The sequence below is a fragment of the Vicugna pacos genome, chromosome 15 (genome assembly GCF_048564905.1).
Source record: "Vicugna pacos chromosome 15, VicPac4, whole genome shotgun sequence".
NCBI classification, from domain to species: Eukaryota; Metazoa; Chordata; class Mammalia; order Artiodactyla; family Camelidae; genus Vicugna; species Vicugna pacos.
The window spans coordinates 48,993,709-49,019,242 of NC_133001.1; the positions used below are offsets into that span (position 1 = coordinate 48,993,709).

The window sequence follows — 25,534 nt, forward strand, 5'->3', positions numbered from 1 at the left end:
GGGCAGGGGGATCCTCGTCTCCCAGAACAGGAGATGGTTCACAGGTACGTGCAGCTCCATCCTCCTCTGCAGCATCCGCCGTGCTGGAACACAGGCTCCCCGATCTGCATCCCACATGTGCCCTCTGTCAAGGCGGTAGGGCTCATAACACTCAGCAATGTCTTATGAGGCTTTTTCTAAAGACCTTCCACATCCCAGAAATTAGCAGAGGCAAATCTGCTTCTCATTATCCTGATAGTCAATGATTTATACCTTCCAACTTGGGGGAGGGGAGAGGGCCAAAGAAGGTGAACCATTTGGCAAGTTATTAACCCTTCTAGGAGAAGGTGCTCCCAGCATGCCTCTGGAAACAGGTCACCATTCCTGGTCACTACACCCCAATGGACTGTCTCCTTTCCTGGGTAACAAATGTATTTCGTTCTCTTGAATTCCTGATATTCTGCCTATTAGGATAGATGGAAACAAACTCCTCAACCCACCCCTTTTTAACCTCAACTGTTTTCCTCCAGTGAGTCCCCATTATATGAACTCCGCTTTCTTCCAGTTCTCCTACAAGTCCCTGGGGGCTCCTCTCGTCATTCACACACTCATCAGTCAGTCAGTTGAGCAACACATATACTGGGGGCTCTTTGACAAGGAGGATTTTTGTCATAAAGACGAATCTGCCGTTTAAAAGTTCCACTTACCTCCACGTATCGAAAAATGTTTCTTATTATGAAATAGCTCTCAAGTTATGTAAATGTAGGGTTGTACAAGAATTTTTATGTTAGGTGTTGATGTGTGTGTGTGTGTGTGTGTGTGTGTGCCTGCGAACGGGAGAGAGAAAGAGAGAGGCTGCTTCCTTCCTTACAACGTAGTCTGGGGAGGACTTTGCCTAAGGAGCACAAGATCTTGCAGAAAGGAGGAAATGGAGCCCCTAGATTCTTTATTTCAGATTCAAAGTTAGGGAGACAGTTTGGGGTAGATCAAGGCTGCCCTGAATCCTGAGTCCTCCCCTGCCTCACTGAAATTGGCCTATATTCTGGAAAAGAATTGGGTAGCCCCCTTTCCACTTTCCCTTGAGCCAAGAGCCAGTGTAAAGGAGCCAGCTTCTGTGGCCATTCCTCACAGCAAACTTCCTCTCAGCAAAGGGCTCGCTGAGTCTCAGGAGCATTCCGAACTCCAAGGGTCCTGGGCCATGGATGGTTTCTGACCTACCACTGCTACAAAACGTGGGAGTCTGGCCTGTCTACAGGGGCTTGTTAGTCTCAGCAGCATGAAGGCATTAGGCCACGGACGTCCTGGAGAGCCAGATGGCTGGGCAGGGAGGACCCCAGCTTCCAGGCTGTTGCATGTGACAGGAGAGTGCACGTTCCCCGGCAGAGTAGCCAGGGGCTCTGATTCAAAGTTACTCCTCTAGAAGCTTCTGAGCCATCAGCCAGAGTGGCCACATAGCAGAATCCAGTCAGAAACCTGTCAGTCTAATCCAGGGCTTCTTACCCTCAGCACCAGGGCATTTGGGACCAGGCCATTCTTTCTTAGGGGGCGGGGGGTTGCCCTGTGCATTGCAGCATCTTTCACAGCATCCTTGGCCTCCACCCACCAGATCCCAGTAGAAACCCTGCCCCCTCCAACACCGCCCAGATGGGACAACCAAAAGCATCTCCAAACATTGCCAAATCCCCTTGGGAGAAAGGGGGCAAAAATCTCTTCTGACTGAGGCCACCGGTTTCATAGCACTTTATACCTCGGGCAATTACATAATGCTGCCGATCTATATTTTCCTCACTACCCAAAACAAGCCAAAATAAAAACAAACATCCAAAATGTTTTTAATATTTTGTGAGGATTAACGGCAATATGACGCGAATGGTGTGGAGCCTGGTGCTGGTGCAAGGTGGGTGCTCACCCAGTAGGGCTGGGTGAATCCCCCGCCTGCCCACAGAAGAGAGAGACTGAGGTTAGGGAAGGCCTATGGGGACTTAAGTTTTCACCTGAAAACTGTATCTAATTAAGCTCCCTTTAATCTGATCTGAACATCATTCATGTGGCTGCACCACTTTTATTAACTTACGCCCCAAAACTGAACGTTGTTTGCAGCAAGCAGAATGACAGATGGAAATAGCATGCCCTCTGAAGGCCCTCTGCTCTCTGATCTCTGCTCAAATCCAGCTCTGCCACTTACTCACTGGATGACTTTGGACGAGTCACTTAACCTCAGTAAATACCAACATCATCACTATAAAGTCAGCTGAGTACTGCCAAACTCACAGGATAATTAAGAAGATGAAACGACTGAATAGATGTGAACCACTGGGCACCAGGCCTGCGACAGAACAGGCACTAGACAGCCCTTTGCATCAGCAATCTCTGTGTTTATGTTGCCAGCACCTGCATCCCCTATTGTTGGGTACTAGCTTATTCCTCAAATCCAGTTCTAAACATCCTTGTACAGATGGCACTTAAATCTTTCTGTGTGTATGTGTGTTTGTGTTGCACTGTTGAATTCACAGAAAAAGAAACTAACCCTGACTGCTTGCACTGAGTTGGAGGGAGAAAAGTAAGCGGTGAATGAGGAGGAACCTCAGCCAACTTTTATCTCTGGGGCGTGCTGACCTCAGAGGGCCTTGGCCCTGACCTGGAGGAAGGGAAAGCTTTCTCACAGCAAAGGTGCTCCGGCATGCCAATTACTGCAGGACATTTTGGAAATAGTCCTTGCTTTGAATTATAATCATGAAAATGCTACATTCACACAGACAAACTAGCCTGCTAAGTAGAAGTTCATGCTTACGCAGCACGGACTTTTAAGTTGTTCGAAACACAAAGAGCCCAGTGCCGGGCAGACTTCTGTGCTTTGGGCTTAGCATTCTGCCTCTCCTGCTGGTTGCCTGAACGATCTTGAGCGAGACCTCTCCGTAGCCCTTTCTAGATCTTGGTTTGTGAGATTCTAGAAACCCTGGGCCCCTGCTCTTTTTTTCTGCTCTCAGTTCTTTGGAGTCTTCCAGAATAAAACTTCTCAATTGGCAGAGAAGGACTTCTTTGGCATCAAATGGCTCTTATGAAACAGCACACTGATGAGTTAAACGAAACGATTCAGAAAAATACCGATTAAGTTTCCCTTTAAATACCCAGGGGTTTAGAAATTAAGCAAAACTGCTTGGCACTATGCAGTCTGGATTCTAACAAACTCAAAATGTTTGAAAAATTGTTCAAGATGTTTTGACAAACAGAGAATGCCACTATGCTCTTCCCTGTCCCCTGACATCACTCTTCATCTGCCAAAGGAAAAGCAGAATCAGGGTATCCAGGGTGTAGAGATTAGCTAGTTTCCCAGGAGAGGCTTTTGTCTGTTAAATGGAGTAATTCCATGGTCCTTGTTTTAATACTCACTAGCTTGGTTCTGTTGAAAAGTAATAGAGCTAGTTTTTGCTTTATTTTAAAAATGAAACAAAATAAAACCGAGTAACTATGAATAGTATAAAGTGGTTGCCTTAAACACTGAAATCATATTTTTCAAAGAAAAGAAACAATTCCAGTTATGTGAACTGAATCTGTAACATTGCCTGGCTTGATCAGCACATGCAAGGAACGCGAAGTGCTGCCCCCGTCAGCCCTACCGACACCGCTGCCATCAGCCGACCAGGACACTGACCCTCACTGGCTGCCCAAGGAGGGCCGGCATGTTTGTCAGGAAATAGAAAGACTCCTGAAAGGGCATGTGGCTGAGTGAAAAGAGGACTGAATGATAAGTCAGAGGTCTGGGCTTCAGCCCCAAACCACTGCTGCCTGCACGTATCATGAGGAAGAAGCCAGGATTTACACAGAAAGCAGTCTCCCTCAGTGACCCCTCCTGAAAATTATGTGTGGGTAGAGAATCTTCGAGGTAACCTTCAGTTCTGGGGCATTCTAAGATACAGTCGGGTAGTATAATTTGTATCCTCAGATGAGAAATACAGTTCTATATGCTGATGGATAAATGAGGGTCACTCATTTTCCAGTTTAATATAATTTTTTTCCAGGTGAGGAATATACATCTAGATAGATAGACAGATGCATAGATAGGTGTAGACTGATGTATTTAAAGGCTATATTTATAACTATATCTGTATCTGTTTAATATAGTCTTTCTCCTCAATGGAACAATATTGATATAACTCAGCCCACTCATCCGTCTATCTAATTTTCTTAACATTTTGCAATTTACAAAGTATATTTATTATCTCTTCTGCCTGAAATGGATCAATTACCTATGTCCCCAAACAATGCTCAAGGAAGCTGGTACTTCTCAAGGTGAACTCCATAAAGTGACAAAGCTGATGAATGATAAAACTGGGGCTGAGTTCAACTCTACTGGTCCCCAAATATTTTCCTTGTAACATGGGCTGAGCTTATTCAACCACCATTCTATTATTCTCTGTAGAGGGATTAAAAAAAAAAAAAAGATCATAGCTTTGGAGCCCTGGAGCAGCAGCAAGCCAGTAGGCTCTTTTCTGCAGTTTGATGACCCAGAGCCATTTGGATAATTACCAGGCTGAGACTGGTGAGACCCAGCCATTCTTTGGCAACTCAGTAAAGCGATCCAGGAGAAACAATTTCCATAGACGACTCCCAATTCCCCAATCATGTCAGTGACCAAGCTGGGCTGGTTCAGGTTTTCTCATGGCAATCAGAGTCGATTTCAAGATTTAAAAGCCAAGTTCATGCTAGAGAACAAGTAGCCACACCTTTTCCCCTGTCATTTTATATGTTCTGTAAATTCTTTCTGCAACCATGAAATCAGGAAGCTGTAAGGCACTAAAGTGATATTATCACAAAGCTAGGGTTGGTGTTTTACCACACACAGGGATTTGATTTAAAACAAAAGCCATACGGATGAACATGTCATAATAAAATAATTATGAATAATCACCTTGTAGCCTAGATATTGATCAAATTTTACAGTCTCCAAAATCCTTTTGTATTTAGTTGTATGTACATCACTTGGTCATCAAAACAGGTTTGAGAGATAGGAAAGGTAAACATATTGTTCCCACTTTACAAATGAGAAAAGTGAGAATTGCAGAGTCTTGATAAATGGCATCCACCCGGTTGCCTGGAAGGGGAGCTGGATGGACTCTTTTCACTCCATCTCCCTCTCTTGTCACAGCTCATTCATCACCAACTGCTGGCCTTCCCTCCACCCAGGTATGCATCAGATCCATCCAATTCTTTGCAAATCCTCCAGCCCAAGTCTACTCAAACCACCATCCTCCCTCGTCTGCACCTTTGCAAGAATGTCCTCACTGGCCTCTTGGAGCTCTTTCCCGCTGATGCTGCACTGACGTCAGTGTGAATCTAGACTCTCAGGCTTGACGGGACTCCTCACAGCCTGCGCTCTCCAGCTCTCTCCTCACCACATCTCTTTCCTCTGCTCCCTGTGCTCCAACCACACCAGACTTCCTTCAGTTCTCAAATTCCCATGCTCTCTCTTGCCCGAGGGTCTTCCCACATGCCGTTGTTCCCACTTCTGGAATGTCTTTCCAGTCCCCTCCCCTTCTGGCTCCCATTTCCCTTTGCCAGGATGACCTATCTGCCTGTCTGATTTAAGTATCACTTTCTCTGTGACTTCCCTCCCACAAGACTGGAATCTACACAGTCTGAGCCTCACTCAGTGAGTACTCAATACTATCTTTTCAGTGAATAAGTGAATGAATTAAGTCCCACCAAAGGCCTCAGACTAAGGTCTTTACACCATCAGTTTCAGTTCTGCCCCAACAAACATCTACTTATGCAGGATAACTGTGAATACTACCACTCTGTCTAAAATTGCCAGGTGACCTGATGGTGCATAAATGCAGTCAGACTTTCCATCTTTCTTCCCAGACAGAGCAGCTGCCCTGAATCCTGAGTCCTCCCCTGCCTCACTGAAATTGGCCTATATTCTGGAAAAGAATTGGGTAGCCCCCTTTCCACTTTCCCTTGAGCCAAGAGCCAGTATAAAGGAGCCAGCTTCTGTGGCCATTCCTCACAGCAAACTTCCTCTCAGCAAACGGCTCGCTGAGTCTCAGGAGCATTCCGAACTCCAAGGGTCCTGGGCCATGGATGGTTTCTGACCTACCACTGCTACAAAACGTGGGAGTCTGGCCTGTCTACAGGGGCTTGTTAGTCTCAGCAGCATGAAGGCATTAGGCCACAGACGTCCTGGAGAGCCAGACAGCTGGGCAGGGAGGACCCCAGCTTCCAGGCTGTTGCATGTGACAGGAGAGTGCACGTTCCCCGGCAGAGTAGCCAGGGGCTCTGATTCAAAGTTACTCCTCTAGAAGCTTCTGAGCCATCAGCCAGAGTGGCCACATAGCAGAATCCAGTCAGAAACCTGTCAGTCTAATCCAGGGCTTCTTACCCTCAGCACCAGGGCATTTGGGACCAGGCCATTCTCTTAGGGGGCGGGGGGTTGCCCTGTGCATTGCAGCATCTTTCACAGCATCCTTGGCCTCCACCCACCAGATCCCAGTAGAAACCCTGCCCCCTCCAACACCGCCCAGATGGGACAACCAAAAGCATCTCCAAACATTGCCAAATCCCCTTGGGAGAAAGGGGGCAAAAATCTCTTCTGATTGAGGCCACCAGTTTCATAGCACTTTATACCTCGGGCAGTTACATAATGCTGCCGATCTATATTTTCCTCACTACCCAAAACAAGCCAAAACAAAAACAAACATCCAAAATGTTTTTAATATTTTGTGAGGATTAACGGCAATATGACGCGAATGGTGTGGAGCCTGGTGCTGGTGCAAGGTGGGTGCTCACCCAGTAGGGCTGGGTGAATCCCCCGCCTGCCCACAGAAGAGAGTGACTGAGACTGCGGGAGGAGAAGAGCTGCCTTGCTCCTGGGAATTGGGTGCCCCCAAGTCAGCTCGGCGGCGACAGAAACTCCAGCGAGGGCAGGAGCCTGAGACCTCTTTGCTGAAGCCAAAGAAATCTGCAATTTCGTTTGGGGCATAATCAGATCTCTTCTGGAGTGTTCCTTCTATCCGGCCTCCAGAAGAGATGATTTTCATTCATGTACCGTGTGATGGGGGTGTGGCTTCAGATGGTGAGGAAGCTGTCCCAGAAGGAGGTCAAGGGTGGGCCTCCCCTCAGAAAGGCAACAGCCTATGCCACACACAGGGGAGGGGAGACAGAAGTGGGTATGAAGCTCGGCCCCGCTACCCACTGTGTGACCTTTGGAACTCAGCCACCCTGAGCTTCACTTGCTTCCTTACAGGGACAACATCAGGGGCAAATGGCCTAATGCATGCAAATCGCTAGGCACGGCGCGGGCACCAGGGATCACACAGGAGAGGTAAGCACTGATGATATTAACTACTGCGTCAACTTTTACTGCGACGGTCCCTATTATCATCATCACGACCCTCATTATTGGCCAGAGTACTTGAAAGAGCATTACCTTTATGAACTTCAGATCTGCCACCTCCTGGAGTCAGCGGGGCCGCTGGTCTCTCTTCTGGATTCCGCAGACTAGGAAGCAGGCAGGTCATTTTAGCCTGTTCCTCTCTGAAAAGGGCTTGAGGTCCATTTCGGGTAAAAATCTGTGTAGTCTCTTGTCCCGGGACATCAAAGTGGCTTTATCTCTCTTGGCAGGTTAGGCTACGAGGAATACTGAACATTTTTCTGTCACACCCATTGCCAAGGGTGCAATTTGGGAAAACAAGTGGGGATTTACAGATAGTAACTTTCCTCTTCTTCTATTGATAGTCTGAGATAATTCATGGCTAGCTTTGGACAAATGCAAAAATGTGCATTTAGTTTGAATTTGGATTCATTCCTCATGAATATTAGTCATCTCAGCCTAAAATGCAAGCGCTTCTCTGTTTCAACAGATGGGAGGATGGACTGTGAAATCATACTACAGCACAGAGGGAAAACAAAAAGGTTGAAATCAAATTTAAAGCTAAGTCTTGGCACCGTGGGACGAAGTGTGCATCGCCCTGTATTTCCTTACAAAACAAGGAATGTGCTTTTAGGTGTGGTTTACATTCTTGCAGAAATGATGGGATGGGAATATTTATAAACCAAGTTTGCTTGATGATTTAATTCACCGTAGGAATATTTTTTTGCAGATAACTCTTCATGCAGAATTTCCTCTTACTGAATGCCTCAATCAGAGACTGGCTCAGGATATGTCATGTTCCGTTGTCAGTGATGAAAAGATGATTCCGGGGCCTGGCTGCCTTCTGTGTCCTCTTCAGCCTCTTGATATTCTGCTGCTCCCTGAAGCCAGTGCTGCTCATTCCTACAACATGGCAGAAGAGAGACCAGTGTTGGACCAGTTGGCAACTTGGGAGAGGAGGAGAAAGAAGTGGGAGAGAAACAGGAGGAAAAGGAGAAGAAAGAAAATGAAAAGGAAGAAAAGAATTGGAGCAGGAGAATTTCAAATTAATACTTTTTTTCCATTACATCACACCAATTAATGGAGCTCAATAGAAAATGGACTTGTTAATTCTTCTGATTTGTTGATCACCAACTGTATACCAGACACTGTAATTGGGACTGGGGAAAAAGTTAAAATTTTATGATAATGAGGCCAGAATCCATCTAACATTGAATAGATATAAATAGAGAACTCTAGTTTCCATAATTTTTTCCCGAAAATTTCCAATACTTTGATGTGTCAACATGCCAAAAACACAGTAATTTTTATGGTATAAGAATAAATGAAAGGCTATACAAGATCTTGAAGTTCCTTTTACATCAAAGAAAGAATGGCATTCACCATATTTAAGTTTAAGGTATTTTTTACTAACACTGGAATTCACTAAACACAAGTAAATCCTATGTTCTATACATAATAAATCTTCTAGCATGTTATTGATTATCCAAGGATTTTCACTGACTTCTCAGTCACCAACACAATTTCTTAGAAGTAGTTCTGGTTAACTAGAGTCATACGAAAAACTTTCTAGAATAGTAAACACACAAAACTTCAGCTTTGTAAGAGATTCTAGAACCTGTTTTTTTCCTGAACAGATCTCCATTTATAGATAAGAAAAGGAAGAACTAACTGAATTAACTGAAGAACCGTTTCACTGCCAATCTTTCTGAAAGTAAAGCAGACACAGTTAAATTTTGCTGAGTATCTTTATGTACCCGATTTGGTTGCAGATACCTTCACCCATATAATCTCTTTTAATTCTTCCTTGGATACCATGAGCAAGCCATAATGTTTCATATTTAACATACGAGGAAAAGAAGCCCACAGATGAATACCTCATCCCGAGCCACAGAGTTAATCTCCTAACTTTAAGGCAAAAGTTTCACGAAGTGTTATTATACTCAGTAAAGACAGAAGAATTTATACTACCCCAATTCTCACAGTTTCTTATACATTTAATAAAATACCTTGTATAAAACCATTTTGCCATTTGCCTTTTTTTTGCTATAGAATTCAAGGACTTTCCCATTTATGTGACGCTTTAAGTGAGAGATTAAAATATAAAATTGTTTTTACTTCTTAGGTTTCCAGAATCTATATCGAGTGATTTGCTAGACTAATCATATTTTCTAATCCTTCTTAAAAGAAGGCTTTTTAAAATTGCTAAATAAATTTTGGGTAGCAACTGCAAAAAAAAAAATTGTCAGAGAAAACAGGAGCAAAAACAGGGTCACTTTTATAGCCTATTAAAAGGAAAACCCAAAGTTTTTATAGCCCAGCTTAGCTCTAACTGGATGAGTAATTAGGGCTGATAATATGGTCTTACTGTGTAGATGCCTGTGTCGAGTAAAGTAATGGTACCCAGATGACCTGCCCCACATTGCAAAGCAACTGTCTCAAAATTACTGAAGGTGGATTTTTATATTTTATTTATTTATTTACTTATTTATTTATGTACAGTCAGTTACAATGTGTCAATTTCTGGCATACAGCTTATGGTTAAATACATGTTGCTGCTCCCCAACCTTAGAGAATTTTAATTCAGCAAGTTTGGAGTGGCTCAGAAATCTTGATTTTGTTTAAACCCCACTCCAATGATTTGGTTGTTCAGTCATGTAGAACCATCAATCATGTTAACAATGTTTTACTTGTACCAGATATTGCCCAACTCCAAGCTTTATCTCATTAGTGTGGAAGCTTGGGCAAACCAAGAAAAATTTCTCAGCCTCATATTCCATACTATAGAGTAAGGAATATCAAACCTCAGTGGTGCCTTGGCCATCACATGGGGCCACAACTCACTTAAGATCATGAGTGCTGAAGGTGTTAAACTCTAAAGTTGTTTACAGTGTCCTTAACTTTAGTTGATGCCCGAGCAATTTGGTAGGTAAGAGACAAGTTTTGAGTGTCTGTTCCACACCAGGCACTGTCCTTGGTACTTTATCTTCTCAACCATCGATTTTTACGATTGCCAGGACCAGTCAAGTACAGAACTTTCTCCATGTTGCATCTGCCAGCCTTCCAGGTGCTTCATGACAACTCATTAGCTCTATTTTACCTTCCTTTGACTGCTGACTTTTGGATTCAGTTCTTAAGCTCTGTTTCCCTCCTAGGATATGGTATGTGACTTGGTTATGCCCACATTGCCCTCCCTTCACTTTGCATCCTGCAAAAAAGGATCAGTCCCTCTCTCTTTCAAGGGACTCCTGGAGTTTCATTCCAGACATAGGTCCTGGGATTCTGGTTTCTTGGAATGGACCGTGAGACAACAAACATTTTGCAAGTTGAATGTCATGATCTGTTTTTTTATAGATAAGAAAAATGAGCCTCCGTGATAAGTAACACACTCCAGCTCCACCACTAGGAAGGAGCAGAACTGGGATTTGCAGCCAGGGACTGTGCAGCTCTGAGTCCTGAAACTGTTCTACCAAATCATTCTATCTCCTGAGATTTCCAGGAAAATGGAAGCTTAGGAGGGCAAAGTGCAAGACAGAAACTTTCATCTTTTTGACTTTGCCAGACATTTTTCTCTACTTCGGAAGTAGACTGCTTATACTATGCTTTTGAGAACCTGTCCCCGTTTTGAGGAGTGCTTTGATCACTCAGATCAATGCCCCCACTCCCCTAGTCTATGTGGTTTCTGTTTCTGAAGGGAAAGCCCTTCTTTTTTCCTGGTCACTATCTATATCACAGACCACAGAGCTTAGGATGACTTTTCTGTGCTTATACACAGTGTTCTGCCTTACTCTTTCCCCGAGTCAACTTCAGGCTGCTCTACTAAAAGAAGAGCAGGCTCTAAGCCCAGAAATCTGAAGAAATACCATAAGGGTAACAGGGATCAATATATTTCCCTTTACATTGGTTTTTACATTGACTGTGTGATTATTTCATTATATCTGTCACTCACATGTGCCTATAAGTTTATTGAAAAAACCTAGGACAGAGCCTGGGATAAAATTCTTGTTCAGTGAATAAGTGAATGAATAAATGAATGAATGGATAGACTAATTCTTTAAAGTTTCTATACCAAAAATAAAATTATAAGGGGAGTTGAATTTGGAAAGCACATTGGAAAACTACTTGTTGTATGGTGTTTGCTTGAGTAGAAAAATACCATAATTTCCAAGTTCAGTCCATCAGTCACCCAACCAAACAAAACATTTTTGAGTACCCAGTGTGTACTAGGTTCTTTCTTCCATGTTAAAAGGATGTAGAGTTGAACAAATAAGGTACTTACAGGGTACGTACATCATTGGTTATGAGATTGGATTACACCTAGAAGCCACCAACCTCAGAAGCAGCGCACTAGGTCTTAGAGGACAGGTAGGGGGTAAAAAAAAAAGGGCTTTCAATTAGGAGGTTAGTGGGAGTAAAGATCACTGTTAAGGTGGTCAAGGAAGGCTTTGCTCTTAGAAAGAGTGAGCAGAGACTTGGTGACATGAATATGCTTGGCATGTACCAAGATAGGTGGACCTGTCTTGCCTACATATTGAGCTCTGATGGAAAAAATAAAATAAAATTAAACTATGAGATACTATTTGGGATATGACTGAGGCTGTATTGTAAAAGGTGGGTTTTTTCCTGTTTGTTTTCTGTTTTCTATTTTGTTTATTTATTTGTTTGTTTTGTTTTCTTTTTAATGCAGGGTTAATGTCCTGAGTTTTGGAGCTCAAACTCAATGATTCTCTCTCCTAAAAAGGAGATGGCCTCATCGGCTCATTGTAGTGGGCACAGAACTGATTCAGCCATATGTAATTTTCCCTGTGTTTAAAGGTCTCTGTGTTTCTTTCGACTCCTTAAATTTTCAAAGGGAGGGGAAAAAGCATATTTAGTTGCTTAATATTTCTGTATATCTTAAAGGACCCTTCGTATTTATCATCAGAGACACACCAAAGCACATTACAAGTAATGTAAGCCAGCTGGTGTTTTGCAGGCCAAAGTCAGTTGATGGTTTAATAGTAAAAACCATCTTTTTGTTAACATTTTTCTGGAGCACATCACCAAAGAATGCATGGCCCCTTTCTACATTTTTCAGGAAAGAACTGTCTTATTAGCTTTTTTCTTAGGTTTCTGAATATTTCTAGGAGAAGACTTGGTCTGGTTTCTTTTGAGAACTCTTTCAGAGCTGTCTGAACCACCTTTCAAACATCAATAAAATTCTTTTTAATGTGAATTTGTGTATTCTCCAAATATACCCACTTAGATGATGTCTAATAAACATATAAGGTTAGCAAAACCTTCTTGTCTAGGAAATAAACTAATCTGTGTTCTCTGTGCTGGTTCAAGAACTGGTGATTGAAAAAGTAACTCAGAATCTAACTATTAGAGATTTGTCATTCACTGTTCTCTTCCATCCCCAAACCCTGATTTAGTCACAATTCATGGGTCTCCACACAGAATTGGAGAATGGCCACTGAAGTTCAAAAAAGAGGCCAAAAGGGTAAATGCTCTGTGCATCCAGGTATTTACCAGTTTCCTGAATACTCCATGCTCCTTCCTAATCCTTATCTTTATACATAATGTACTAAACAGAATTTGGAGTCCATCCCAAAGACTACTTCCTCCAGAGACCCCATTCTTTGCCACTTCACCTTTTCCCTCCACCCTACTTCTGGCTCATTTATAGGGAATTTCACATAGTTTTATTACATCATATAATCCAACTGTGAACTGCTGAAAGGCAAGGATGGTGCCTAATTGCTCCATAATCCAGCTTTGGATGCATCATTATAATTGGAACATAGTTTTGAAATGTCATGATGTCTATGTTGGGTACATTGTGGGAAGTTATTACATGCTTGCATAAGGAAAGATAGTAAAGAAATAGCCCCAGGTGGAGTTTTTGTTAGATACAGAGATCTATCTTTGGAGAAAGATACTACACAAAAGAAAAAAAATGTTACTATCATGGATAGGGCAGTTGAGTTTAGTGAGTATAAAATTTTCCCACCAAAGTTCTTCTGGAGGTAATCCTTTGATTGAAAACTTTGGTGGGAAAATTTTACATGCACTAAATTCAATTATCTAATTTCATCTTCTCAACAATTCTAAGGAAGTGGTTACTATTCACACACTACAGATCTGTAAACTGAAACACAAAGCAGTTAAAATGCTGACTTAGGACTTGATCAGAACTCACGAATTTAAATGCTATAATTTTCTTTTCCTTACAGGGGTAAACTGAAGAGGAAGAGGGTAAATTATATCACAGACAGCGTGAAAAACAAAACTCGAAACCATTACCTGCCCTGTTATCTTGTCCCTGATGCAAGAGAAAGGCTCTGGCCATAGAGGGGCAGAATATGACAGTCTTAACCTCTGAGGATTTAGTTCCCATAGCTTTTCCTCTGAATTGAGGCTCCTCAAAGTCAAAGTCATAAACTCCCAGGGGTCTCAGGATTCCTCCTGTTACTAGTCACCAGGCCTGGCTTTGAGTAGAGAAGATAGTGTACAAAACCCGACTCGCAAAGGAAAAAAAAGATGAGTCACTGTAATGTGATGATTTCCATTGGTGCAGCTGGGGAGAGACATGGCTTCTGCCAACATCCACTGAGGTCTCTTTGTGCCAACCCCTCAGAATAGAAACCCCTGAGAAAAACCAGGGGGCATCTCTCAGAAACACAAGAAGTCTGCCCAGGGTTTAGTTACATGTAAAGATTATACACTGAGCATCTAGGCTTCTGTTGATTTTGCCCCTGTGCTGAATTTTCACCACATCGTCCCTCTTTCTACCTCCTGAGTCACTCAGAAGCCAGCAATGCTCTTCAAGAGCTGTCTCTTAGGAGCTCCTTCTATTCTAGAGAAATAAAGCGCCACAAGTACAAAATTCATATTTTGGCAAGGAGCTTCATTTACCAGCCTTTATCTTCCCACAGATTTCATTTTATTTAAATAGTACCTTCCTGGTGAATTGGGACCATGTAGACCCACCAAAGGCAAAACCCCAGGCAGAAAGGAGGACTTTGCGAGCTTGTTTGCTATTCCAAGTGACATTTCCTTAGATGTTTGCTGCCCTGCTGTGCAAACATAGTTACGCATGAAATAAAGTAAAAACAAAAAAAATTAAACAGCAGTTAGTGGTTGGATGTTATTTCCAGTTTGGAACCACTGACGAGGCTGCTATAGAAAACTCTTCCCTCTGTTATTACAAAATAACAGTCTGTGGATGGTGAAAAGAAAACACAACTGAATTTTCTTTTAACTTCAAATACAGAAGCTAGTGCATCTATCATTACCACCACATTACAATACATTATGGGAGAAGGTCATCGTAACTTTAGAGGGGTTATTTCCATCCACGTCTCTCATCCTCTCAAAATTGTTATACAGGGACCAGGACGATGCCAAATGCTCTGCTAAAGAAAACACGCCAAGTTGAAGTGAGTGAGTTAGAGAGAATGAAACAGAACCAAAAGGTCAATGCATTGGGACCCAACATCAAAGCGGCAGGTTTGATCACAATGCACCCAGATAGAGCAGCATCAAGAACAGCCCCATTATCCTCGTTCACTTTTGCCTTCATGTCAACTTCTCCTTTTCCATAAAGACTATTCTGTATCCAAAGCCCACAAATGTGGTCCTTGTCAATATCCATGGAGTCAATCTAGGAACAAAAAGAATTCTCCCACCTCTTTCCTTCATAGAATTCTGTCATTACTTCCCTGATACTAATAATGATGATGATGATAAAAACAACAACAGCTATAAAATAGTTAATAAATACATGTTGAAGATTTACTACATGCCACATGATATTCTTATTTAAATCTCAAAAAAATCCTCTGAGGTGGTGATTAAAGACTTGCTTTGTATATTAGTTATGTGTTCAACTCAGGTGTCTTCATATGGGACCATCTGAGCTTATTCAATCACCATACTCCTCAGTCCCTAGTTAGTCCCAACTTGATACATGTGGTACAACTGTCCATAGGAGAGCCAGATATTCCAGAATACTTGGAGATATGGTGACCATGTCTACGCCAAATAACTAATAAAGATTATACCAGAACAATAAGTATACCTAAGCAAAAGAAATGCCAGTACATCAAAATGCTGCTCAAGTTTACCTTCTGACTTGGCCAATCATCTTCAATGGAAATGCAAGTAAACTAACATTTTCAAATGAGTGTATCGTCATAGTTTGTACTTCATTTACAATGTGGCTCTTAGTTAAAGGATACATGAATAATTATTGCACTGAGTGAGGGACATGCTTTAAAGAGCTCTTTAGTGTAACATTTATCTCCATTAAATATTTCTTAACAGTTGCAAGACATGACCTTGAATCAGCCACCCAAAGCTGGCATTGCTCTTAAATGGGGATACTCCACATCATGGCTCTCAGCAGTTCACAGCCATTAAACTTGACATCATCATTTAGAAAATTTCTTAGATTTTTTTGGTTTTTAGATAGAAAACTAAAAATAACTCTTTTTCTTTTCTCCTCTCTAAAATGAACTGAAAACAAAAAACTAAGGAGAACATGAAATAGAAAAGGAGTATGCTATCTTTGATGAGTCTATGGGACACTTACAATTTCAAACTCTAATATAAAAAGAAGGGCTCTTGAGAGAAATGAAATGAGAGTGACGGTGAGAGACAACACCAAGAAAAGGCACCTGTCTTCAAAGATCTTAGGCCAGAATCAGATGAGTACAGTACCTCTTTGTTTTGGGTGACACAAGAAGTATGTGTAGAATCACAGTATGAGACTCTCTGAACACAGTTTGCCTCTATGGAATGGTAGGCAAACCAAGGTTGAAGAGCAAATGATCACCACCTTTGAAGAAATGGATGATGGCAGAGAAAGAATGAAAGTCAAAGAGCCCTGAAACTTAAAATAAGATTACATCACCCCCCTTTCTCTTTCTCATACACACACAAAAATTCACTCATTCATATTCTCACACACCTTCATCACATAGCATCATGTATTTTTATGGTGAGCAAAAGAGATTTTTTGCTCTCCTGGCTCTTATTTTTACCTACAGGGCAAAGTGTTGATGAGCAAGTTTTTGTAGACAGACTCTCAAATTCCCTATTTTTTGGCTACTTAACTTGCTTCCAACCATAGCGTCCTCCCATTGGTCCCATGTCCACAAAATCCATTCAAAAATGTCTTGTTCAGGAAAGAAATCCTTTCACTCAAATACAACAAAAACAATAAGACTATTACTACTACTACTCATGGTATTAGTAGCAAGAAACAGAAAATGGTAAGAAACATTTTTAAATCTATGAAACTTTTTTTGTTAAAAAAATGAGAAATTGAACAATACAAAGAAGGCAGATGAAGAACCACACCAGAAAAAGTATAGTGTAAAGCAGCAGAAGGTTTTACCAAACACTGCCCACAACATTAGAGAATGTGAAGGCAATGTGACCTTTAATGAGGGAAACCCAATACGGGGCAAGAGAGAATCAATGAATAAATGCTTAGAATACCAACATGGCAAAACTCAGGAGAGAAGTGTAAGGGTGAATAGAAACCATCAGAGGGAAACAGGAAAAGACAAACACTACTGAAAAATTAGGAATAAGAAAAGTAGGCTTGACAACCCCGAACAAAAGGACACATTTGTAAAGAGCTTAAAGGATTAATGGGAGGATGATGGAAGCGGAATACATATGAAAGAGTACCAATATATGTATAATTGGTGTCCCTGAAGCAAAGTACAGAACAAATGCAACAGGAATAAAATATTCAAATATAAACTTTAGGAAAGCTTTTCTGAAATTTAGAAATATTTTAATCTTCATATTTGACAGGCATTTCATGTTTCAGGAGAAAAATAATATAGATCAATCAAAATAAATATATATGTTTATATGTTAAAAGACTTAGAGTATATAAAAATAATTCTGGAGATATGTTTGATGAAATAATCAATCTATAAATTGACAAAAATGAATATTTGGCATTCATTTGGCCATCCAGATTCTGAATACCTTACTATATCTAGGCAACTCTTCCCCGAATTATCAGTCTTTGTAAAGTGCAGTGACCAACCCTAATTTGAATAATGAAAATGGTAGGTATTCCCTTTCCCAGCCTTCTTGGTATTTGGGGCACAGGGCTGGGATTCACTAATCAGTCACAGTCATGTCATATTATGATAGAAGAGCTAGTAACGTCTGTAGGGAGAGGTGTTTATCCTTGGCATTGACAGCAAATGGTGGCTGGAAGGTCAAGTTTCTGGCACTGATGCTTGAATAAAGTCTAGGGGTAGCAGCGGTAAAAACTGTAGTGTCTAGTACTTGGTGGCAGCAAGATACTGTGGTACTAGCTACTATAAAGATAAACAACTAGACCATTTGAACAGAATAGAGTCCAGAAATAGAATCACACATGTGTGAACAACTTATTTTTCACAAAAGTGGAAAAGCAATTCAGTTTAAAAGTGGTAGTCTCTTTTTCTAACAAATGGTGCTGGATTAATTGGCTATCTGTATACACAAAGCAAAGCAAATGAACTTCATTCAATTCATATTTTCCACCACATACAACAATTAACTTAAAATGGACTTTAAATCTATATGTAAAACCTAAAACTATAAAACTTCTGGTAGAAAACAGAAAAGAAAATCTTTATAACCTTGGATTTTACAGAGAGTTCCTAGATACAGCTGCAAAAGCATGGTCTATAAATGTAAAAATATGATAAACGTCACCAAAATTTTAAATGTCTGCTCTCTGAAAGACGAAGAATGAAATGATACACTGCAGACTGGGAGAAACTATTTGCCTGTTGTATGTCCAATCAAAATTTATACCCAGAATATATGTTTAAAAGTTCTCAATATTAATAGTAAGAAAATAATAACTCATTTTTTGGAAAATAAGCAGAAGATTTGAACAGATAAGATATATGAATACCAAATATGAAAATGAAAGGATTATTACCATCCTTAATCATTAGGTAAATGCTCACTGAAACCACAATGATATACCTTTACATGCCTATTACAATGGTCTCCATGTAAAGGACATAAAAATACACATTTTTAAACTAAATCATTTACAAAGATATTGATATAACCTCAGGGTAGGGAATGTGTTTTTAGCCAAACAGGAAACCAGAAACCATAAATGAAATCATGGTAGATTCTTTACATTCCATGAAATTTCTTTAAACAATGACACATTTTATTTGCTTCATATCTTTACCGTGATTCTTATATATATTTTACAAGGCATTGCTAATTACTTTTCTTTCATTCTTGCTGAGAAAAAATATATGACTGTTTTTGTCATGTAACTAGAATCTTCTTGCATATTTCATATATCAATTTAAAAGAATCTATTCTTTTTTTCTTGAAAAAAATTTTTTGCAGCCTACCAGCTTCGTATAGTAGGCCAGCTGTCATCATGGGATTGATTTTCATTGTACTTCTCAGCTAATTCCTATGTATCTTGTATCTCATGTTTTCTATTTCTCACTCAATTTTTTTAAACTTTACTATTTGAATATATCATCTAGAAACTTCCTGAGACTAGTGCATGGGAAATTCTATAGATGTTTTTATTTTTTTCCTCATATATTCTCATCACTTAGCTGTGCATAAAATTCTAGATTCAAACTAATTTATTCTTAGAGGTTGGAAGGAAAACAATTTCATTGTCTTCAAGCATCCATTATTGATGATGAAAATTCTGATGCCAGTTTGATTTCCACCCTCTGATGTTACGAAATTTTGCCTTTTAAGGATTTCCTCTTGATTTTTTTGTGTTCTGAAACCCTGGAGAAAGAATGAAATAATTTAAGTGTATGCAAGTGCGCACGCGTGTGTGCGTGTGTGTGTTCATGTGTGTGTTTGTGTTACCTTGAGATCACTCGAATATTCCTTTTGAATTAAAAAAATCATTTTTTCTAAACCTATGGTAAATTTTTTTCTATCCTTTATTTATTTAAGTTCTTCTCCTTTTTTGCTCTTTCTAGAATTTTATTAAATGGCAATTCTTCTAGTACTTTCTGTAGCTTACTATTCTGTCATATTTATCTTTTTTATTCCTTTCTGGGAAATGTTACCAAATTTTACTCCTAGCCCTTCTGTTGAACTTCAAATTTTGGCAAACAATTTTTAATTTCCAATAGGCCTGTCATGTGTTTTTTTACAACTTTTCTTTTTGTTATCATAGTCTATTCTTTTTTTATAGAGGCAACAATATCTTTCCGTATCTTACTAATATATGTGAATTTTTAGTTCACTTATATTCCATGAAATATCTCTTTGTTTATGTTTAGTTGTTCTGGACTTTAAAAATTTCATTAGTGCTATTTATTTTTCTTATACTTCTGGTAAAATCTTGTTTATGCATTCTGTTTAGGCATGAAGGATATTGTGGACTTTTTTTAGGTAGTTGGAATAATGTTCTTCTTATAGACCTTCTTTTTGATGAGCTTGTTGGATATCTATGTCTGGTGTAGAAACTGTCAACTAGAGGGTTTTACTCTCAAGTCTGCTGGCAAAGTTGAGATGGTCATTAGACTAGAAGTGATATAACCTTTAGAAGCCTTAGTCTTTCTCAAGAGGTAAACTGAATACTGTCAAAGGGGAACACTCTTTGTTTTTCCCTCTTTTGTTTGCCAGGCAACCTTTGTGTGCAGGTGGTCATGGTGAAGATGAGGAGATCCAACAGGGCCGGTGATCTCTAGACCACCTTTATTAGTTCCTCTGTTTGGGCTCCTATTTTGTACATGCTAATTCTAAGTGGACCCTCTCCTACATTATTCCACAAAGATTGGATTTACCTCTTTCTGTGAGCTTACAAGCTAATGTGGAGAGGCAAAAAATACATAAGGTCAATACGCACTGTAAGTTCAGACAGTGATTACTACTATGAGAGAAATAAAGTAGGGTGATAATTACGAGGTGAGACAGTGAGAATTAGTGTATTTTTTGCCTTCAAAAATAAAGATTCATTTTCAGAGTAAATATTTGGAAAGGAAGAGCATGGAGAGTCTGAATTCTTTGCTTTTGTCAATGTTTCATATGTTTCCTACATTAGTGAGGATAGAAACCAAATGCAAGCAAGCTTCATTCTTTGAAATTCACTGATCTGAACAGTTGTTTTTGAGATAGGACTTGCAATAAAGTATATATTTGTCTAGAAATATATTTTATAGCAAATTAAAGTGATTTTATAATCACTATAAATGGTAGGTGGGGAGGAATGTACATTTAAACTTAATACAAAACCTTATTTTAAGTTCAGTTAGTACAAATCATTGATGTCATTCTATAAAATAGGACACATGTATATGTATATATGTTTATCTCCAAAATCAGTTTCTGGCACAATGAGCTTTTTAAGATAATACAACTAAAACTGCATTACTTTAAAAATATCCTGTAAAGCAGACTTCTTACCAAATTAGATTGACCTTTTCCTTTGTTAGTCCAAATCAGCGGGGTTTGACTAAATGCCTGGAAATAAATAGAAAGAACCAGATGTCTAGAAGTCAGAAAACTAGAAAATCCCTAAATTTTATATAATTTCTGGCTCCATTGTGAAGCCTCGAGGGGAGCAGAAATCTTACTTTAAGTATGTGAAGAAAGGGCCCGCTGAGAAGGGAGGGTTGTTTAGAAAAGGCAGGTGGAAAGATGACAGAGGGGTGGGAAAAGGCAAGGTTTCATATTAGAATACCAGTCTGCATGGAATCAACATATTACTCGGGTTATGATTATAAAGTATGTGCACTCCCCATTTCTTTCCTTTCGCATTATCTACTGCCACCTGACTCTTCTTTTCAGCTCTCACTGAGGCCTCCAGTGATGAATAAATGAATTCATGTTCCATGGAACATGATTTTCACAGGATATGCTAAGGTACTACAGGATACAAAGAGCTCTATGACCAATGAAGTTTGGGAAACTTTGCTAAATTGATCGTTTTTGTTTATTGCAAAATTTCTCAGAATCTTTGGGATGCTAACACGAATTGTGAATATCTAAGGCAAGAACAGCATATGCACTGTTTCTCAAATGTATTTGGTCCTGGATATTTCGGCAGAACAGCTTTCTGTGACTAGTATTCCAATGATGAATACTTTACGCTCTGTGTATTAAGCATTCAGCTATCAAAGAAGCTAAAGATCTGAGATTAAAACAGAAAATGAGCCCACATGGTAGGCAAAATCATGATCCATTTCATGGATTACTGCAACATTTCAATTAGGCCAGTGCTTCTCAAACTATCTGTGACAGAGGACCAGTGTTGCTTATTTTGGCTAAGTTACTAATTCACCTTGATTCAAACTTTTATAAAAGGCAACAAAAATGTATTATTCAGAAAAATGAGAAAACAGACTTAAAATATGACACTTTTTTTTCTTATTAGATTCAACAGATAAAAAATGACTCTGTTATATTGCTAGTGAAGTCTCAAAACTTAGACTCTCAATTTCTAGACTTCTGTCACTGCAAACCAGTAACACAGCATTTTCTTACTGGCACCAGTTCACACTTTGAGTAGCCCTGAGTTAACCTATGTGCATGTAAGCAGCACCTACATAAGCTGCTGTTCTAAGTGTAGATGAGATGGATTCTCTCAAGTTCCCTCTTCAGCGATAAGTATATGTGAATTGCAGCAATGATTTTGTAACATGATATATTTTTATCTGAAATTGGAACCAATAATGACCTCATGAGTTTGTCACAAAATAAAGTTTCTTTTTTTCCCACTTTCCTCGTTCCACACACGCACAGAGCACCACAAAGATATGTAAAAACTTCAGAGTCTGATGCAGGCTTTTTTCTCCTATCTGTTGCCCCAGTGACAAGATTCCCTTCTCTGGTCAATGCCATAGGTTATCCTGTCACCACTGATTTCCAGGTCTCCAAATACCCGAGTGGGAATCAGTACTGGTGACATGATTTGGCCACCCTGAAAATAACTCTGTGCTAAATGTGAGCAGCTGGAGTTCAAAATTGCCATCAGATTTATTCCCCCCCAAACTGCTATTGTGTTGTGTGTGTGTGTGTGTGTGTGTGTGTGAGTGCATAGATGATCATGTGCATATGAATGTTTATGAATGTCTTTTGGGAGAAAACTTTGCAGCTCTTAACCTTATTTCTTATAGACCTTTCCTCTCTCCTCTTCTCTTGTGAGTTCCTCTTCAAGAACCTTTGGACGTTTCCCTGTTTCCTAATCAGAGATCTCGTGCCTCCAGTTCTCTTTCCTTCCAAATGCGAAAGCGCTTCTATATCTCTCAGGAGACATGATCCAATATGTTATTCTGTCCTTTCTATTGAATGAGAACATCCATAGAGGGTGAGTCTTCACTTTTGTCCTTTACTGTACCACCTTCATACTCTACCTCCTGTTTCTATTTACCCTTTTTTAAAAAAAAATTATTGAGGTGCAGTTGATTTACAATGTTAGTATCAGGTGTACAAAAAAGTGATTTAGTTATACGTATACATACAAACATATATTTTCTTTTCAGATTCTTTAACATGATATGTTATTACAAGAAACTGAATATAGTTCCCAGTGCTATACAGTAGGTCCTTGTTGTTTATCTATTTTACATATGGTAGTGTGTGTCTGTTAATCTCTTAATTCAAATTATCTTTAGTTGCAGAACATCTGTGCTATATATAGAACCAAGAAAAGGCAGCAGATCTGCTAAGAGCTGTTTAACTAATGGCTTTTGGTGGAGAAATTTAGCCTCTATATGTCACTAAATGATAATTTAGGTTAAAGAACTAGAGGGAGTCAAGAGTTAGGAAGAGGCAATCTCTTATACTTTCTCACCTTTGATTAGCTCATGTTAATCTGGCAAGAAATTATCTGTTTATTAAAAAAAACCAACTTTTATCAGCACATAAAATCTTGATGCTCTGATTCCTAAAAGTAATATAAAATCATCTATTCCTATTTTTATTTGGATTCCTCATTTTGTACCCAATTACTATCAGACATAAAAATGAATTAAACATCCTCAAGAGATCAGCCCACCTGCTGCTTTTTTCCATCACGAGAGGGTGTCATTTAATATTTTCAAAATAATATTGAAATGCGTCATCTCCAAAACTTGGCATTCCTACCTTGACTACTTATTTGCAGGGAGAAGGGACAGAAACAAATTGTCATCTATCAAATGCTGGGCTGAGGCACCCTTCTTCTACACAATTATGAGACATGGTCTGCTGTTCTTTGTTCATATTTCATGCCTCAACTCTTGAAAGCTGTAAATGCCATAAGCAGGTCACTGCAGTAAAATGACAATGGCAAAGAGGAGGTATTTCCTAAGGATGAAGGTGAGTGGTGGGTATACAGCTTATCAAGATAAAAATATTGCTAAGGTTTTTTGGTTTCTAGAAAAGCTAACAGATTTTCTTAAGCAAGAATACAGATATCTAGTTTACTGAGAACATAAAACCCTCAAGGAAAGAAGCTTTTTTTTTTTTCTTTTGCTCTACCAACTGCCTTCTTTGGAGGTCTTGTTGAGTTACACCCTATGGCCTCATTAGGATGCACAAAGCATTGTGAATCAAAGTCTCCTAAACTGTCAACAACCTGGGGACCAAAGACTTTAGATTCACTGCCCGTCCAATAAACCACGTACAACCTGTAAGTACAAAACAACATTTTACTGTCAACGAAAGTATACCAGTTCAACTTCTCTCAGTCATAATATGGCTGGTAGTCAGTCCTGCTTGCTCAGCAAAACATGGTAAATAAATGGGTCTGACCAGGTGTCCAATATTGTCTACATCTAAGTGTTTCCTGCTACCTGAATACAAAATGCCATAGCAACAAGGGATCAGAGAATGCTAAGATCTAGCCAAATCATATATTTTAAATAAAGGACACTCTGATCCTTGGGCCTTTTGTTAGCTACTGTATTTCATCCTCCAAAAAACAAATAAAAGACCTCTAGCAGTTCAATGGAAAAGAGATATTTAGCTTAGCCCAAACATTTCCCAAGATACATTAATACATCTTACAATTCCAGTAAAATCAATGAACCCAGTGCTCCACACTTAAGGACAAGGTCCAAGAAGCCAGTTAGCACTTGAGTACTTGCACAATGACTAATACAACTTTGTATGTGTGTGCATGGACTAGGGTGGGTCAAATAATGGGGTTACCAGGTTGGCTTGTATATTCTCAGTGAACTGGGGCCAGCTACCCAGCAGTCTGACCAACTAATGTGCATCTCATTTAATGTAATAATATACATTAAGACCTGTCAGGCCCTATTGTGGGAAATGAAGAACTACACATTGTACCACTTCATATGGAATCCTGCATATGGAACCCTTTAAGGGTTCTTAAGAGACCCATTGGGGTTTCTAATTATTGTGAAACATCTCCTGGAATCCAGAGAGAGAAGGCTCTTGGCAGAACTGCTTCTGCCATTTCAAATGTTCACTGTGAAAATAATTAGATGATGAGATTTAGACAGAAACCGCTAACGAATATATTTTTTTAAAGTCTCCTTTGCTTTTTAATGTACAGAAAATGAAAATCTGAAATCGGTAAGCACAAAAGGAAAACAATATGGTGCAGTTCATTCTGGGGGTGGGATTGAGGGGTTTCTTTTTTCTGACTTTAATGCTTGGCTTCCTGTGGTTACAAGTGGGGGGGATTTTTTTCATTTTTTGAACATTATACAATCCTGCTGAAAATTGGACCAAGGGTTGTTTTTTTAAACTTCTGTTCTAACTTTCTAAATGCAAGCAAGCCTCCATTGTTCCTTCAGGATTATGTCTATTTCTTTATAGGGAACCCTGACATTAGAGAAACTTGCTTTAATCAAGCTTTAAAGTTATCTCCCCCTCCACACCCCCGGCCAGAACCAGAGAAACCCCATCCTCTGAAACTGTGAGCCAAGCTAGCATGTAACCAATTAGGAGCCATCACTTGTACCCAAGACACAGAACATATTTGTTCAATTAAAACAAACAAATGTGATTAGTCGTTTACAAAGCCATGCTTAGAGAAAGATGGACATTTCAAAAGAAATGCTGGGTTAAGAAGGACATGGCGGCGATAAGAGTAAGTTGCATGAAATCAGAAAGGTGAACTTAACAAATGGGGACACAGGAGTCAAACCTCATGCAAAGCAACCAGGATCTCTTTCTGAACACATCAAGGTCACACCCTGCTGCCTGGTACCCACAGACGTCATT

The 25,534-nt window shown here is 39.7% G+C and overlaps 1 long non-coding RNA gene across 2 annotated transcripts in view; it reads right to left on the bottom strand.

Moving 5' to 3' along the window:
- Nucleotides 1–25,534, bottom strand: part of LOC116283470 (uncharacterized) — a 344,010-nt gene that overhangs the window by 83,635 nt on the left and 234,841 nt on the right. Inside the window, exons 3-4 of one of the 2 annotated variants that reach the window (XR_012059201.1) lie at nt 20,762–20,818; nt 7,406–8,251 (exon numbers count right to left, since the gene is read on the bottom strand). This is a non-coding gene — a long non-coding RNA (uncharacterized lncRNA). The remainder of the gene's footprint in view (nt 1–7,405; nt 8,252–20,761; nt 20,819–25,534) is intronic. The other variant, XR_004193069.2, reaches the window with a different exon arrangement.